The sequence below is a fragment of the Nelumbo nucifera genome, chromosome 3 (genome assembly GCF_055504915.1).
Source record: "Nelumbo nucifera cultivar China Antique chromosome 3, China Antique-T2T, whole genome shotgun sequence".
NCBI lineage: Eukaryota > Viridiplantae > Streptophyta > Magnoliopsida > Proteales > Nelumbonaceae > Nelumbo > Nelumbo nucifera.
Window position 1 is genome coordinate 71,296,760 of NC_142651.1, and position 18,722 is coordinate 71,315,481.

Here is an 18,722-nt window from a genome sequence, read left to right on the forward strand (position 1 = left end):
TTAACCCCAACTAAGGGGGGGAGGAGAGAAAGAGAAATAACTTATTAGTTACATAAATTATTAATTACTTGAATAATTTAATTTAGTAAATTAAATAAATAGAAATCTATAGATAATAACTTACTTAAGTTTGTAAAATAAATAAATCAACAAGTTAATTAAATAAAAATAAATACTCATTTATTATTGGGTGCGAGTTGAATCAAATAAATATATAATTGTTTAATTTATTAAAATAAATAAATGAATAAATTGGTTTAATAAAATAAATAAATAAAATTTTAGTTGTTATTGGGACGGGAGTTACAGCTATCCCTCACCTGACCTAACCCGTTCATAGCCCTAAAACTTGGGCTTCGGAAAAATCTCCAATTAATAAGTAATTGCATTTTATTTTTTTTCGTGGGGTGAATAGAAATGAAATTGAAATAGAGAAGGCTCATGTAAGAAAAAGAGTTAGGATTTAGGTCGTTATTCTTTCATCTGATTTAGAAAATCAGAACTGGAAGAATATGAGCTTTCTGTATCCATCAGATCGACCGAACAATTGTCACTGGAAGTAGTTGCAGATATTTTTCTTTTTTTAAGGGATATACAGGTCTATATAACATAGAAAAGTAGGATGTCCATGACGTGTACGTGTGGAATGAACCAAATCCTCATTGAATTTTATTTTTCCATTAGAAGGGGCTCGTACCGGTTCTACAGTACCTCCTATGAATACTCTGCCGGTATGAAAAGTTCTTAATGTTAGTTGAGTCCCTGGTTCTCCAATAGATTGACCCGCAATAATACCTACATCTTCCCCCAATTCGACCAAGTCGCCACAAACCTTTTCCTTCTAAACAATTAAATGTTTGGTTACCACCAATCAACATCAAGAAGCACCGATGAGAAAATTCAACATACTGATTTGAACTCAAAAGGGAACTAGAATGCTAAAAAGATGCCCAGGGAGAGAGAGAGAGAAATCCAAGATTAAATCCAAGCATCTAACAAATCTCAAACCTCTATTAATTATGTGACAAGTTATCACACAACACAAGACCTACTTGTCCCATTTAACTTATTAAAATAAATAAATGAATCATTTAATTTAGTAAAATAAATTTCTTAAGATGCAAATAAGTAAAAGCATTTGGTTTACTTTCAAATTTTAAATAACTCTTTGCTAGTGTTAGTATGGATTAAAATTCTAGTACTTCGACAACACCAACATGTGGGCACAAATTCATGACAGATTGCATTTTCTTGGTCTTTACAGGCTAACAACCAAGCTGAGCATATCTCCAATTAATAAGTAATTGCATTCAACCTCATCAAAAAATTCAATAGAAAAGTGTCTTTATAGCTAAAAATTCACGACTATTGGCAAACCTTTTCCTTCTAAACATTTAAATGAACAATGAAAATAAGAAGAACCGATGAGAAAAAAATCCAAGCATCTAACAAGTCCTTAAACTATCTCAAACTCTATTAATTATTGCAAAATACAAGCAACAACTATTCTTTGTCTAACTAGGACAAAAAAAGACATGGGAAAAGCACATTAATGTGAACCAGCACAGACTAAAATCACTAATCTCTAAAACAATTGAAGCATTACCTAGTTACCTGATTCCATCATCACCAACAATATAGGTTGTCATTCCCGCAGAAAGCCCAGCATTGTAAGATTAAAGTTGTACATAATCATCAAAAAGGTATGGACCCAATACTGGCTCACTGTTGTTATATACACATTTGGGGTATTTTGGGGAGTTTGGGGTATCAGTAGAGGATGTGGGGCACCACCATTAGCCAAGCATAATTAGCCAATGCAGAGTGTCTTCCATAAAGTGATGGTGCCCTTGTATGATGAGATGAAGGTAGGCATTGCAACCTTCAGTGAAACATTGGCAGGGACTGGGCATAGGGGAAAGGTACCCTTTTCACAAGTGGATTAAGTTCTGATACTCAAAAAGGAAAAATAACAAGCACTTCACTCGGGGAGAGAGAGGAGAGAGATTGCACGATTGAACCACAACTCTAAAGGAAAATAGAATAAAAACCACAAAATCCAAGCATTTAACAAGTCCCTAAAACTATCTTAAACCTCTATAATTTATTGCAAAAACAATTGTTCTTAGTGTAACTAGGAAAAAAGACTAAAAATTGTATTATAACCAAGTTAGAGAACTTAGGCAAAGCACATCATTCTGAACCAACTCAGACTAAAATCACTAATCTCTAGAACAACCGAAAAACAAAGAAAGAGAGTACTTGCCTATCAAAATAAAATTGAAACCAAAATCGTTAACTGGTTACCTGATTCCATCATCACCAACAATATAGGTTGCCATTCTGGCAGAAAGCCAAGCACTATAAGATTAAAGGTGCACATAATCATCAAAAAGGTGTGGACCCATTATTGGGTCATTGCTGTTATACACATTTTTTGGGCCTTTTGGGGAGTTTTGGATATCAGCAGAGGATGTGTCCTCTCTGTTTTCAATGCACATGAGGGGCACCATCACCCAAGAATAGTTAGCCACTGTAGAGTTTCCATAGAGCGATGATGCCTTTGTATGATGAGATGAAAGTAGGCATTGCACCCTTCAGGGAAACATTGGCAAGGACTGGACATAGGGGAAAGGTACCCCTTCACAAGTGGGTTAAGCTTTTACTTGTCCTCAAGCAAAGACCTCAGCCATAAACTGATCATCCCCCCTTATTATTACCATTTACCGGATGAATTCTAGGATGAGAATACATTGAGTGGTTGGGAAACCTGTGTAGGTATTCTGATTCATTCCTCTGAATTGTCATTCTTATCACATACATAAGAGTCAAGGAAAGGGAGAATATGAAATTCTCATGCCCCAACATTCACTTCCATTCAATATGTAAATCAGCTCATTGACCGCAAAATTTAACCCTTTGAGCTTGGTCTCAAATCTGTCATTGCACCTCATTGAGTGTTCAACCACATTTTGTCCCTTTGAACCTCAGCCGTCACCAATATTTTTTTTCTTTCCCCTTTTTTTTTGGTGTGAGTGCATTTTATGCTCCATCTCACACGGGGTATTTGCTTCTTTCTTCTTTTTCTTTCTTTTTTTTTGTGTGAGTGCATTTTATGCTCCATCTCACACGGGGTATTTGCTTCTTTCTTCTTTTTCTTTTCTTTTTTTTTTTTTTGGTGTGAGTGCATTTTATGCTCCATCTCACACGGGGTATTTGCTTCTTTCTTCTTTTTCTTTTCTTTTTTTTTTTTTTGGTGTGAGTGCATTTTATGCTCCATCTCACACGGGGTATTTGCTTCTTTCTTCTTTTTCTTTTCTTTTTTTTTTTTTTTGGTGTGAGTGCATTTTATGCTCCATCTCACACTGGTCACAAGCTTGAGGCAGATAACAATACTCATATTCCAAGTTGCTAGTTTTACTATTCAGCTTGGAATAGCGGAGTTAGGACTGACTCATGTCATAAACCGCTAGTTTTACTATTCAGTTCATGCCAGCAGAGTCATTTGGACTTTGTCCCTTTCTTTTTCTCTTTTTCAATTGTTGAACCTCGTGCATTAGCAGTTCAGATGTAAACTAGCTCAAATGATTATCAATTATTCAATCAAGTGCATTGTACACATGAAGGTAGTTAGGGTTGGTCATGGTGAAAGTCATATTTAGCTTCCTTAACCTCATGAATTGTGACAAGTTTGGATAATTCACAAGAATAAAGTCTCACACTTACAAAGATTTCCCTCACTCATTGTATTCCCTCTTGGAAATCACCTAATAAACAGCAATAAATTGGAGGGGATTTTCAATTTATTCAGCCTATCAATGCATGTATGTATGTGTCAGGATAAAGGTTGTTTTGAAGATGGTTTGCATTTTGAGGAAGTAAAGGTGGAGGTTGAGTGTGGACTTGGGTCGAAAGAGCAAACACAATTAGGAGGAGAAGGAACAGAAGAATGGGATAAGGTGGGCAATAGTTATTAAAAACTCCAAATACCAGGAACTCCTATACATTAACTGTACAAAAAAAAAAAAAAAAAAAAAAAGAGAGTATTTCAAAAAAATGGAAGAAACACAAGTAAGGTGGGACAAGGGCACTACAAAACTACCCCCACAGATTATATGCAAAAAGAACACTTTGAAGCAGTAGTCTTTGAACTCATTTAACACCATATGAGGAGCTTAGAGAACAAAAGATTTTTTTTTCAAGAGTAAATTTCATTAAAAAAGAAAACAAGGGATTACAATTAAAAGGTGATAAAACATCATCTGAAAGCAAAAACAATACTCCCACAACAGAAAACAACAAAAGATAAAAAAAAATTACAGCACAAATCCAGGGTCAACACACAAAACCAAACTAAAATCATATTCCAAGAACTAAACAAACCAACACTAACCTTGATCAAGATGAGAAAATCTCCAACCAACCCTCTTGAACACTTCAAACAATAGCATCCGCCTCCTGTAAAAACCAGCAGATCAAACTTCCACAACTCCTCCCATCAATCGCACTTAGTCCTCCACGTCTGAAATCCTGACCCTCTCCCTCATCCCATGCCTCTACACCTTCCTCTTGAATGTTGCTCTTTCACTTCACCTTTTCTTTTTCTCAAACTCTTTCAAAAGCCCTTCTAGCAAAAGCCTCACCACCCAAAAAGAATAGGCCTACAGATTTACCAACTTCAATATCCCTCTCCACTAGTTTCCTTAAGTCCACTCGACTCTTCCTTTTCCCATTATCTAAGTTCAAAACTTCATTACTTATCAAAGCTTTACCCACATCCCCCTTCCCTTTCACCTCAAGGACTCCAATCTTCTTCAACTCCCCAACTTCAGAACTGTCATGAATGTTAATTTGATCACTGGAGTTAATATCAATAAGAACCTTATGATTCGTAGCTCTAGAACTAACCTTCCTTGAAAAAACTCTCTTAAATTTATTGTTGGGTCCAGTCTCAACAAGTCCCTCTTTTAACCACGAAAAAACCTTAGTAACATGCACCAAATAAGATTTACTTAATCAGTTAAACCTCTTGGATCCGTTCCCAAATTGGCACCAATCCTTCCAGTTAACACTTCCTCAACTAGAAAACATTGTTGTTCCTTTGAAGAACAACATTGCCCTCTACATCAAGACATCTAATCCCTTGATTGCATGTGCTATCATCCCTTACCTGCTTCAATGAAACCTCTACCACTGATACTGGAGGATATTCCTAAGTACTTCATCCCTTTGCATCTTCTTGTTATTAAAAACCTTGCCAAATGAATACTTCTGGTATAGAACACAATATATCACTTTGCCTTTTTTGGAGATCCCAAGAATTTACCAGCTATTTAAATCTTCCAAAGACCAGTTTTGGATAGCAATGATTTCAGACTTTTTAAAGTTAATTAGAGCAAATGACTTATTAGCATAAACTAAACTTTGATGCATTTGATGCTGTTACTACAAAGAGCTTGTCCTAATGTTGAGATTTAAACAAGTTGCAATTGCATATGCTCATTAATTGCACACTTGCTTTTGTTATATTTGTGCAAGGAGGAGGAAGAGGGCCTTCCAATTACTGATCAGAAAAGGAGGCATGTTCTAGCGTTCAAAGTATGGAAACTGGAAAGTGCTTACTACTAAGTGATTTCAATTAACTCAATGAAACATTCAGCCTGGTTTCTGGTTTTTGGTTTTTGGGATTCAAGCACCAAGTGGGATGAAATAAAATTGAGTTATAAAGCATCTTTTAGTTCTAACTGCCAAATATAACTAAATGGGATTTCAAGTTTCGATGAACCACTTGTTTCAGATATCTCATATCCACTTTGAGATAGTACACTACCATATTAAGTTTTCAAGCTGCTGAGAAAGTCAAAGGTAGGTTATAGTGATTATGAACACACAAACGAAATAAAGAAAAGAGGAATCTATTAACCCAATTTTAACTTACCTTCACATCTGCTGAGAAAGTCAGTTGAAAGTTCATCCATCTCAATAAGATCTTCTCAGGTGGTTGATTCATCAGCTCCTTCACATCCTAACGATTTATGAACAAAATACAACATATGAACTAAAAAGTAGCAAATAACATTTCATAAAAAATCACAAATAAGCAGAAAACTTCTATAAAAAGGTTATTTCACCTTACTATCATCAACTAACTCCACCAATTGAGGTGTTTTCCTCAAATTGAGGTCCGCCCATAGTTGTATCTAAGGTTAAAACATCAAAGTAATTGTTTCAATTATAGAAAATATTACTTATATAATTTTCAGTTTGTATCATCACCATGTGCTCAAAAGTCAAAATAGAAAAATGGCTTTCAAACAATTACAGTCCAGAATCAAGACTTGACACTCTAAAGTCTAAAGAAATTTAATCAAAATTAACATGATGCAACAAAAATCCATCTCAAAATATACATTTGTTCATAGATTGCAATATGCCAACGTAATTATAGAGGAAGAAAATAACAAAAATCCAACCAAAGTCGTCAAAAGGACCAAATAAAGAAAAAAGAATGTGCAGTGCAACAGCACAAAACATGTAACTTAGCATTGTACTTACCGAGCATATGGTATCGACTATTGTACAAGCAAGGGCAGAATAATGAAATAAACATAGATAGCAAACTCCAATCTTGTTTGAAGTTTAAAGGCTTTCTATCATGCACTTTTTAGATAATCTTCAGGGTTCATATGAAAAGAACCTAATAGAATATTAGGTTAATAAGTTTTACTTCTTTGTACTTTGGCATGGAACAGAATATTCAGAAAACTATCAAAAAACTAGTGACAGGACCAAAATATTCTTGAAAATAGAAAAGAACTAACGATTGAAACAGCATGTATACTTACCCTTCAATGAAGTCCTGCGTGCCAATATTAACTATTGTACATCCAATAGCCTTTAGCAGAATCGAGGCATAGTGTAAGATTTTCATTCCTTTCCCAAGGGTTCAGCAACCTCTTTGTATTGATTGCTCGTTCATCAGTGTCCCAGGGATTGCCACATTGATAAGTTTACTACATCAAAGAATATGCCTTCAGATTACAAAGCCCCAAAACCAAGAAAGAAAACCATCTCCAAACTCAAATTAAAGCAAAGGGCTTAACAGGGAAATCACCATAGAAGAAGGCCATCTTTTACAATCTCGAAGAGATCATTAGTGGAAGGATCTAGCGAATGATCTTTCTATGATATGTGTAAAGGTGTACTATGTGTAACTCTATTTTATGTTGGCCAGTAGATGCTTTGATTTCGAGACAGAGCGAGTAATGAGCATATAATCGTATTAGTATGTAATGCAGCAACTGTCACCAATTATCACCCATAAATGATAGAATGTAATATAAAGTGGTGGTCTTTAGGATGTTTAGGATGTAGGACTGAATTGAAGGAAAATATTTCTGTTATGGGGGAGGAGGGAGGGCTATATAGTGCGGTCAGAAGAGGTAAAAGGCCCTGTTTCTTTCACTGTTCAAAGTAACATGATAAGCAATTTTTTTTTTTTTTTGTTTTTTTGATCAGCAACAGAATAATTGAAATATTAATTTAGAATAGAAAGTGGCCGTATTAGTATGTAATGCAGCAACTCACCAATTATCACCCATAAATGATAGAATGTAATATAAAGTGGTGGTCTTTAGGATGTTTAGGATGTAGGACTGAATTGAAGGAAAATATTTCTGTTATGGGGGAGGGGGGAGGGCTATATAGTGCGGTCAGAAGAGGTAAAAGGCCATGTTTCTTTCACTGTTCAAAGTAACATGATAAGCAATTTTTTTTTTTTATCAGCAACAGAAAAATTGAAATATTAATTTAGAATAGAAAGATACAACTAGAGGTTGTAAAAAAAACAACAAACCCAAAAAGCCAGTCCAAATTTTCACATGAGCCCAAAACATGGGTTGTCTCTGAATTCCTTGTTTAGCTAGGCCATCTGCCATGCTGTTTGCAGATCTTCTAATCCATCTTATTTGGATGAGCATATCTCTAGAAAGCTGTTTGAAGTGCCTGAATTCATTCCTTAGCTGCCAAATTACCCCTTCCTCAGTTTTGATCAGCAACATGTCCAGTTCAGATTTGCCGCACCACTGCGGCTAACCCTACTTCCTGCAGCGTTGGTTGTGAATTGCTTGAGGGAGACAATGATAGACCATCGTTTTGGTACATCATCTCCCCATCTCCTTTGGTCACGTGCCTACTTAAAAGGGCACGTGGCTTTTTAAGGTCTGGGTCCACCCGATTTAAAAAAGTCGGCCCATTCACTTGCCTAGACCCATTAGATCTTGATGGGCCTTGGCCCAACCCTCTATCCCTTTGCTAGTCACGTGTTTACTTAAAACAACATGTGACTGGTTGACTAGCCTCGGTTCATTGGACCAAACTGAACCAGCTCACAGGACTGGCTTGAACCCTGAAACCTTGCCGACCTTTGTTCATTTTGTTTTGAAATTTGAACTTGAACAAGCCCGTCTCCATTTAATTCCCCTGTCACTGACTGAACATAGGACCTGCCATCCCTCAGCCCACCTTGCCATGCAGACTTTCCCCAAGTGTTTAAATCATCCTCTTTTTTTCACTTTTTTTCTTGGGAACCTCAATTGCCTTAACTTCTCTTGTAGAGACTACACTGCCTTGCAAACCACACAACCAAGCCTGTTTTGTCTCTTCATCTTCCTCTCTTCTTCCCTCCTTCCATAGCTGGGCTTCAATGGAGGTAGCAAGCCAAACGGGGTAAACTAAACCATCTGAAACAACCTCTATCTTCTTTGGAATATCACTGGGTTTAATACCACCTAACATCACTACAACTGAATGGAGATTACAATCAAACACACCATCTAATATTGCATCACAGACTACAACTATTGACTGTAATACTTCCTCCTTCCAGAGGTTGAAAAGTAACCCAAGCAATCTGACTATTACATTGTCCTCAATCACAAAACTTTTGGTATTGAAGAGAGGACCCCATTTCGAGACTGTGGCAGCACCAGCCTCTGAGTGAATAGTTAAAGCTGAAATCTCTACTCCATCTTCACCCAGATCTAACAAAGCTTTACAAGAGGCATAAGGAGTAATCACCATCGGCTTTTGCAAGTTTAATTCTCTGAGTATCGCCTACGCAATACCTCCTTTGGTGAACTTGAGGTTTCCACCACAAATTTCTTCCCCCAGTTCTCCTTTTCTACTGATGCTACTAGTTTAGAACTTCTTTTTCCTTTTTCTGCAATCAACCAGTTTCTGTCACTGGGTTCTTCCATTCTCTTTTGTATACCCCCTTTCTTTTCCTTTGCTACAGCCTCTACTTGTTTTGTTTTCAGCTGCTGAATAAAGTCACTCAGTACCTGTGCCACTGCCTTCCAACCATTACCCCTTCTACTTTCTGGGAAGCAGACCACCTACTTCTTTCTTCCTCCAAAGAATTCCTACAGAGTTATGTAACACCTTTTGCATTCTTTTTGCATTCCAACTCATACCTCTTTCTTCCATCAAGGTTGAACTTCGTAAAGTTCATTTGTTTACCTTTAGAACTTGCTTCTAAACAAACTTCTGCATCCATTTGATCACTTCAAGACCTTCCAGCAATATTGTAGTTCTCTCTGCCTCCCTAATCTTCAAGCTCTGCTGGCCTCTGATCCTTACCTCTTCAAGAATGAAAACTTTTGCTTCAATCTTTATCTCTTTCCTCCATTTTGCAACTTCTACAAACCTGTTCTCCATCTCTCTTCTCTCACTCATTGGAATCGGCTGATTGAGAATACGGATACTATGTTGGCGGATTGAAAGTTAGAACAATAACTTCCTTGACTCCACCCCTTCTTTTCTTCTTCATACTCTTCTTTTATAGTAGTATTTTTTCACCAGCTTTTCTGGGTCTAGAACAGGGCTTCACCCCTTCTTTTCTTCTTCATATTTCTTCTATTATTTTAATATTTTTTCACCAGTTTTTCTGAGTCTAGAACAGGGGCTCTGCCACCTACTTTTCACATTCATTTTCTTTTATTTTAGTATTTGTTCCCTATGTTTTATTGATCTCAAATAGGGGCTCCACCACCTTCAGTTCTTTTAAGTTCCAACTCCTAAGTTATAAGTTGTAACTCTAATAAATTGTTTTGCCTACTTGAAGCAACACACACAAGCACAAAAGTGCAGAATATATAAATCCAAAGAAACTAGTTCAGAATGGGTAGAAATCCATCAACTTATTATTTTTAAATTCCATCGCCTAGGTGAGAGCTAGGTGCCCGGGCGCCCCGCCATGGTCACCTAGCCTTGCCTTGGCACCTTGGAAACTATGAGCAACAGTTCTTTTTCTTTACTTCTTTAAGTGCTTCCATGATGAAATCTAGTTCCTACTCAAACTTTGGTGGACAGCAAGCTGTATCTTTGTTTATTCATATCTATTTTTCATCATTAGTCACCCAAATTACCTTCTGTCACACTGGAAAGTCCACTACTAGATATGGAAGTTGTAGCACCCCTACTTGTCTGCCATAACTTTTAGTGAGGATTATGAATTATGCCATTCTGATGGGACCCTATGATTTCATGAAACATGCACTAATCTAAACCATGATTTGATGTTAGATGCATAACAGAAATCTATAGGCCTAGACATAAGCCAATAGATGCATATGTTAATGAAGTAACAAAAGTTGATTAAGCAAGCCAAAAGAGCCAGGCTATGGCATTTGAATCATATCTACCTGATGAGCATGGCAAATGAGATCTAGATCATGTTTTTGAAGGAATTCAGTGACCTTGTCAGCTCCAAGTGTATAAGATACACCTCTGTCATTTTCTCCCCATCCTTGTATATCTTTATCAAGATCAGCCCATAGCAAATCACAGAGAAGTCCCTGATCGGCACATCAACAGGGCGAGCAATATTCCGTATCTGATCCAAGTTCTTCAAGTCAGGGGACAATCCTCCATGCATGCAAAGGATCTTGTCATCAATAAGAGCAGCCACTGGCAGGCAGTTGAAGCAATCTGTAAATGTCTTCCAAAGGCGAACATTAAACCTTCTCTTGCACTCGTCATAAAACCCATATATTCGGTTGATGGAAGCACACTCATGGTTGCCCCGAAGAAGGAAAAAGTTCTCCGGGTATTTAATTTTGTATGCAAGGAGAAGGCAAATGGTCTCTATGCTCTGCTTACCACGGTCCACATAATCCCCAAGGAAGAGATAATTTGCTGCAGATGGGAGTCCACCATATTCAAAAAGCCGAAGAAGATCAGAATACTGACCATGGATATCTCCTGCCAAAGAGTCAAGTAGTTCAGCAATGGAGATTTCATTATTAAAGCAAATGAATGGAGCTACACTTTTACTCCACACACGATATTTGCAGTTTAACAAAAAATGTGGTAATTGAATTAGAGAACTTGGTAAATATGATAGATATCTTTATGCATTTGCATTAGCTGTGTAGACACATGGGTAGATGCCCAACAAAACAAACAACTTGCTCCTTCCGGTACTTAATAAAATTCAAAATATGGCTGCCTTTGCTCTGAGATACTCATTATTCAATCGAAATCCACAATCATTTTTCTCAAATATCAATCAAAACAGTCATAAAAGCATGTAGATAATGGGAGTTGTCATTTTTGTATCTAAGATAACAGGCTTTGGAAAGGCAAACATATGCTGTTACCATGTGTTAGACAATGTTATAAAATCTGATTAATCTTAACACCTATGATGTGACACATAGGATGAAGTCAACAAAAAGATAAATGCTTAGATATGAATATTTGTCCTCTATTAGTTCTTTATTGGGTAAAAACCAACCTGGTGGAGTCTGTGGATGAGACACTGATCCTGAACATTACAGGAGTTGGTCCATGAGGGTCCCCCATGTTTCATTGATCTCGACTTGTTCAACACTTGATTGTTCTAAACATGTTCACCACATAGTTTGGCTAAGGCAAACAACATCAGGGAAAGAAAGTTGGATGCGAGCGTGAATTCACATCCAGTTAGTCTTCTTGGCTCTATGTTCCCTGCTCTCCCAGGCCATTTGAACGACCATCACCAATCTTGTAATTCTTTCCATTGGCCCTTTACTCCTAATCTTTTCTTCTCTCTTTTGCCCTTCCATCTCCCTTTATTCTCCTTTACTTTCTTCTAAAGTTCATCATGGATCTTTCCATGCTACAAAATGGAGAAAATCTCATTTCAATTGAAGCTAAAACCTTTCCCTCCATCATATCTCTGACCCTAGTGACTCAATCTTTCAATGAGGGAGAGTAGTAGAGAAAAGTGTGAAAAAGACGTAATTACATGACATTCAGATTTTCTGCTCACAGGCATCTGATCTAATACATCTCCAAAACTATGGGATAAGTTCCTTGGAATCTTGGACAGAATAAGCATTTTTTATGGTAAAGAAAAATTCATTAAATCAAAATGAAGACACAAAAATAGGTTGTAAGGAATTACCCACAAAGGACAAGATAACCAACAAGCATCCTAAACTCCCCATCATGACCAATCAAATAAGAACTTACATAGACTAATGGCGGTATGGCAAACATAATGGGTATGACACACTTTGAAAACTATGACCCAAATATAAGAATCATTACAAACAAGAAAAAACAAGGATTCTCTCAGACCTCTATCCAAAAATCATACTCCAGCCATCAGAATCGCCCTCATCAGGTATCAAAAATGTGTCTCCAAATATGGTTACCGGTGTCAACTAAACTCCTACCCCATTCATTTTTTTTTTTTTTGATAATTAACTCCCACCCCATTCTTTTCAATTGTCCCTCACATAGTGTTCTGTTTCTAAAACTTCCCCCGATTTCTGGTCTCTTATTTCCCCATCTTCCAACTGTTCAGAAAACTCCCCTCCTAAATATAACACTCCCAACACTTCCCTCATTTCAACTTGAGTTTCTTTACCAATGACTTTCTTCAGAATAAGCATTTTTTCAAGTGGTATATTTATATTGTTGTAAAGCAGGGAAACTCCTACTTCATTTATAATGGAGTATTGAGATATATACTCAGATTAACAAAACAAAGAACAGAATGTACACAAGACAGCTTGCATCAGAGAGAGAGAGAGAGAGATGGAATCCCAGTAACACTGGATTGCTTAGCTGTAACCCCAGGAATTGCTGAGTCCTTCTTTGCCAGCAGATCAGGTATCACTCAGTCCTATGCATAACAACCTCTATGATGGAAGCTTTTGAGTCAAAGATCTGGCTGTAGCACTCTTTCCAGATAGCTTAAAAAAGAGCAAATGGTGTTACTTTATTTTAATTTTTGAGAAAGGATAACAAAAATTTGATTAAATAAAAGAGGTAGTATATTCCGATAGGTAGAAGGTTAGAAGTTAGAAGGGTGGGATGTTTTCTGAAAATCTTGATGAGCTTCCCAACTCTGCTGGGTAAGATATAAGGGCTAAGGAGAGTTCCTATGGCGTCTAGGAGTCAGCATGGATTATCTCTTACATAGAAAGTATTGAAATGGGCTATAGTGGCCACTGCCATTAAGATAGTTGATGCTCACTGCAGAGATCATCTGAGACCATTTGAAGCAAACAAAACTTTTTTCTTTCCAAATCCTGGTTTTGGCCTTCTAGAAGGGAAGTGCTAGTCATGGAGCTGAGAAATGCATTCTTTACCAAATAATGCCTGGAAGTAACACGATTTTAAAGCCTTTCTTTCCAGATGCAATCAAGATGTAAATTGTTTGCTTCCCTTTCGACCAGAGGTTGCTAGAGATTTTCACTTGAATCAGGGAACTATATATAGGTATTGTAGGTGTTGGATAGAGCACATTGATGCTCTGTGACCTCAAGATGGATATGATCAGGGTGTCTGGCAACAAAGCTATATCAATTCCTCAGTCAACTAGCTCAGTTCTGTTAAAAATTGTTATCACAAAATGCAATGCCCAATCATCTCTACTGATACCAAATTTTTTTTTATATGACTGCTTAGACATGATCAAATTTAATCATGCCTCAACATATAATATATAAGCAAATGAGTCTAATCTCTTTGGTAAGATTATGCATGTTATAGATGACATAGTAAGACAGAAGGCATTTATACTAATGAGTTCTATTTGCAAATTTCAGGTGCAAATATAATTATCATTTCCATTTTCAGGATTTGACATTGGAGAAAGTAATTTTGCTTTGTTATGGAGAACAAAAAAAGGAACCTCCTTCTAAAACCATTTCCAATAAGTTTCAGATTTATCTTGACACGATGCATTGCAATGTTTTGAGAAATTGGTGCAAAACTGCATCAAATTACTTGCAGAAAATAATGGATTTTTAGCTCCTCTAAAGTGCTACAAGAAATGGTAAAGTGCAAAAGGCATCATCAGGCTGGCATAGAGATACAAATGTGGACAACCAGAAGCAACACCAAAAAAACTTAAAATTATTTTCATTTGAGTCATAAATCACAGCCATAAAATCTAATAGACCATTCAGGTATTGAATGGTCTTTATATTTATTTATTTATTTTAAAAGCCAATAGACCATTACTACTAATATAAACAGCAATAAAAGGTACTTGAGAAGTTGACAAACCATTACAAAGGCATATAACACAAAAGAATCTACCAAACAAAATATAAACAAAGGAAGGCATTTTTAAAATAGGTGCATGCCTTTTGAAAAGGGCAATGCCATGTACCCTATGTTTCAAATCCAGAACAATCATCCAACAAGCCAAATTCTCTGAAAACTGGACTCAACTTGATTCAGTTCAACAGAGACATATACCAATTATACTGGGTCAGCTACATTTATCATATCATAATTCCAGCCCATCCTAGGTCCCTCTGCCAAACCACGAGTCATCAGGTCATTTCTCAGTTTTCACAACCTCAACCCATAGCTTTTGGCATTCTCGTAGTACCTAGATGACCATCAGCTCGCATCAAATAACTCCTTATTGGTGCTCTAGATGGTTTTCGAGAACATCTCCAAGCCACTTAGTCCACTTCTCATATTTTGTGTAGAAGATGCTTTAGTTCAAGTTATTTTTATTAGCACTTGAATGTACAATGCCCTCATCTGAAATGGAATCATTTATGGTCATTAGGGAAAAAAGTTCATTGCTTGATATCTTGAAGCGATCACATCCCCATCTTGACTTAGAATCCAAAACAATAAAGAATGCAATGAAATCATTTTATTGCAGATGCCAAGCACACCAAGGTTCAAAGTGGTTTTTAGGGTCACCGATACTTTAAATAATAAGGGTTATGTGATTTTAATTGTTTTAAATATTAATAACTGATTAGACATGTCCACTGTCAAATTGTCAAACCAACAGACTTAAAAAAAAAAAAAAAAGAGTATTGATAGAAATAAACTCTCTAGAAAATTTAAGTAGCATGTTGCTGATCAAAACTGAGGAAGGGGTAATTTGGCAGCTAAGGAATGAATTCAGGCACTTCAAACAGCTTTCTAGAGATATGCTCATCCAAATAAGATGGATTAGAAGATCTGCATACAGCATGGCAGATGGCCTAGCTAAACAAGGAATTCAGAGACAACCCATGTTTTGGGCTCATGTGAAAATTTGGGCTGGCTTTTTGGGTTTGTTGTTTTTTTTACAACCTCTAGTTGTATCTTTCTATTCTAAATTAATATTTCAATTTTTCTGTTACTGATCAAAACAAACAAAAAAAAAATTGCTTATCATGTTACTTTGAATAGTGAAAGAAACAGGGCCTTTTTACCTCTTCTGACCGCACTATATAACCCTCCCCCTCCCCCATAACAGAAATATTCTCTTTCAATTCAGTCCTACATCCTAAACATCCTAAAGACCACCACTTTATATTACATTCTATCATTTATGGGCGATAATTGGTGACAGTTGCTGCATTACATACTAATACGATTATATGCCCATTACTCCCTCTGTCTCGGAATCAAAGCATCTACTGGCCAACATAAAATAGAGTTACAGATAGTACATCTTTACACATATCATAGAAAGATCATTCGCTATGATCTTTTACAATCTCAACCCAAAACCATAAACTGCATAAAAAAATGAATTCAAATTCAACGTTTACGCATTCAAGCTGCAGATCCTATAATAGTACTCACCCGAAGGAAGACTTCAAAATCCTATACCTCCTCGTCCATGTCCCGATATGATTCGATCAAACACGCAGCCCTCTCTTCCTCAGTCAAAGACTCTCCAACGGTTTTCAGCTCCGACGTCCTGGAAAGCAAGTTTCTGATTGTCACTCGCCCGATCTCCCTCCTCATTGAGAGGAACTGCAGAAACCAGCCGTCAAATCAAGAAAATAGACAAAACATCGAAGCAACCCACAAACAAGAAAGCTACTTGGGTTTTAGGGTTTTGAGGATTACTCACATAGGAATTCAAGCTGCGAAAATCCACCTGAGTGAACTGGCTCTGGAGCCATGGATCGCCATTCGCAGGTAAGTCTGAGGAAATCGAGTGGTTTTGTTCTCTGTTTTCTCTTTTCACCCGAAGGAAGACTTCAAAATCCTATACCTCCTCGTCCGTATCCCGATACGATTCGATCAAACACGCAGCCCTCTCTTCCTCAGTCAAAGACTCTCCAACGGTTTTCAGCTCCGACGTCCTGGAAAGCAAGTTTCTGATTGTCACTCGCCCGATCTCCCTCCTCATTGAGAGGAACTGCAGAAACCAGCCGCCAAATCAAGAAAATAGACAAAACATCGAAGTAACCCACAAACAAGAAAGCTACTTGGGTTTTAGGGTTTTGAGGATTACTCACATAGGAATTCAAGCTGCGAAGCTCCACCTGAGTGAACTGGCTCTGGAGCCATGGATCGCCATTCGCAGGTAAGTCTGAGGAAATCGAGTGGTTTTGTTCTCTGTTCTCTTTTCTAAGAAGCACGATATCGAACTCTTGTCTGAATGGACCAACTCTTATATAGAAATTAATCGATGATCTCTTGCTCTCAGGTCGATTGATAAGGATTTAGACCGTTACAAAATCAATTTAAATGACAGGGTAAAGCGTATCAAAGATTGCAGAATAAATACCACGATTCTTACAACGGTATATTTAAAATTCTAACAGAATTAGTCATCGAGCGGTGGTGGCCTTCGGGAATTACCGTGTCCTTCACCTCCATCCAAATTAGCCAGACAGAAATACTTATCAAAAAGGGAATAAGCAGCCAGACAGAAAAAGAGAACGGAGTGGGGAGAGGGAATTTTCAGAACGTCCGAAGCCTGTTCATTGGCCGGGCTCGGGCTTGCGTTTTGTCAAAATTCTAATGGGCCTAGACAGAAGCCCGAGTCCGAGATAGTGTAAAGTTGGGACCGAAGTCCGGATTGTGAGAGTCTACGTTTTATGCACTCGTGGGTTTATTGGATACGTGATCCCACCATTCAGAAGCGACCACATTGGCATTTCAACAAAAACACTAATATTAACGGGTGTTCAGCCGTTAGCTGAACAAACCCGATTTAACCACCCGCAAAAGGACAAAATTCAAAAACAGGGCTTCTTTCAAAAGTTTTAAGGTCATTCGAATTCTCCCCTCTCCATCTCTTGTCCTCATCTTTTTCGAGCCCCAACCCGAGCATCCCGTTGGCCACTCACCACACACCGGCACGTTGGACTGTGGAACAGAGTGGTGAGAGGGAATTCTGAGAATGTCCGAACATAAAAGAGGGACTCTATTATAATACAAGGTATGATTTGAGAATTCAGAATATGACGAAAGTGTCCCTTACATAACTGTAATTTCTATGACAAGTAGGGGTGTACATTCGGTTTGGTTCGGTTCAAACCGATGACCTAACCCACTACTTAGTTTGGTCATATCCCTCAATTGAACCGAACGAAACAGGGTTTAAACTGAACCAATCCATACCGTATTTAAAAAATAAAAGGACTGAGTTAGTAGAAAAAGGGAAAAATCAAACAAGAGTTAGTAATTAATAATTACTCTTTGATAGTTTGACTCCTAACCCAACTCGGGCACTCCAATGTGGTTGTCTTTTGTGTTTCCCACTTACTAGTTACTAGTAATTACTAAATACTAATTAGTAAAGTAGTAATTAATTTAAATTAGTGTTCTTATTTAGTATTGATACTAACAAAAATTCCGATTGGACTCAATGCCTAAAGGGAGATTTAAGAAAAAGAGTAAAAACAATAATTAAATTAAGGAAAATTTTCTAATTAGTACCATATACTTTGGGCCTAGTGTCACTTTGGTCCCCAAACTTTAAAACATGACAACTCAATACCTGAACTTTCAAAATGTGCCAATCCAATACCTGTCGTTAACCAGCCCATTAAACAGTCGTTAAGTGGCATTTAAAAAGACATAAACACCATTTGAGTGTCATCTAATTGTCTTTAGCAACCATCCAAACGTTGACCAAAAATGAATAGTCTCAAATCATTGTCTCTTCTATTCATGAAAGTTGGGGTCATGTCTTAGTGGGCACTATAGTGACTCCAACTTTCTTGAATAGAAGAGGCAAGGATTTGACACTGTTCATTATTTTATCAACATTTGGATGGTTGATAAAGAGAATTAGATGACACACGAAAGGCATTTGTGTCTTTTTAAATGCCACTTAACACATGGTTAATGGTAGGTACTGGATTGGCACGTTTTGAAAGTTCGGGTACCGAATTATCGTGTTTTAATGTTTGGGGAGTAAAATGACACTAGGACTAAAGTACAAGGTAGTAATCGAGAATTTT

The 18,722-nt window shown here is 37.2% G+C and overlaps 1 pseudogene across 1 annotated transcript in view; it reads right to left on the reverse strand.

Moving 5' to 3' along the window:
- The window catches only part of LOC148801332 (serine/threonine-protein phosphatase PP1-like), a 30,524-nt pseudogene extending 14,097 nt beyond the window's left edge, over positions 1–16,427 (reverse strand). Inside the window, exons 1-5 of the transcript XR_016083832.1 lie at positions 16,376–16,427; positions 16,201–16,275; positions 10,704–11,262; positions 6,132–6,200; positions 5,939–6,025 (exon numbers count right to left, since the gene is read on the reverse strand). The product of XR_016083832.1 is annotated as a serine/threonine-protein phosphatase PP1-like (transcript). The remainder of the gene's footprint in view (positions 1–5,938; positions 6,026–6,131; positions 6,201–10,703; positions 11,263–16,200; positions 16,276–16,375) is intronic.
- Between the last annotated feature and the right edge of the window lie 2,295 nt (positions 16,428–18,722).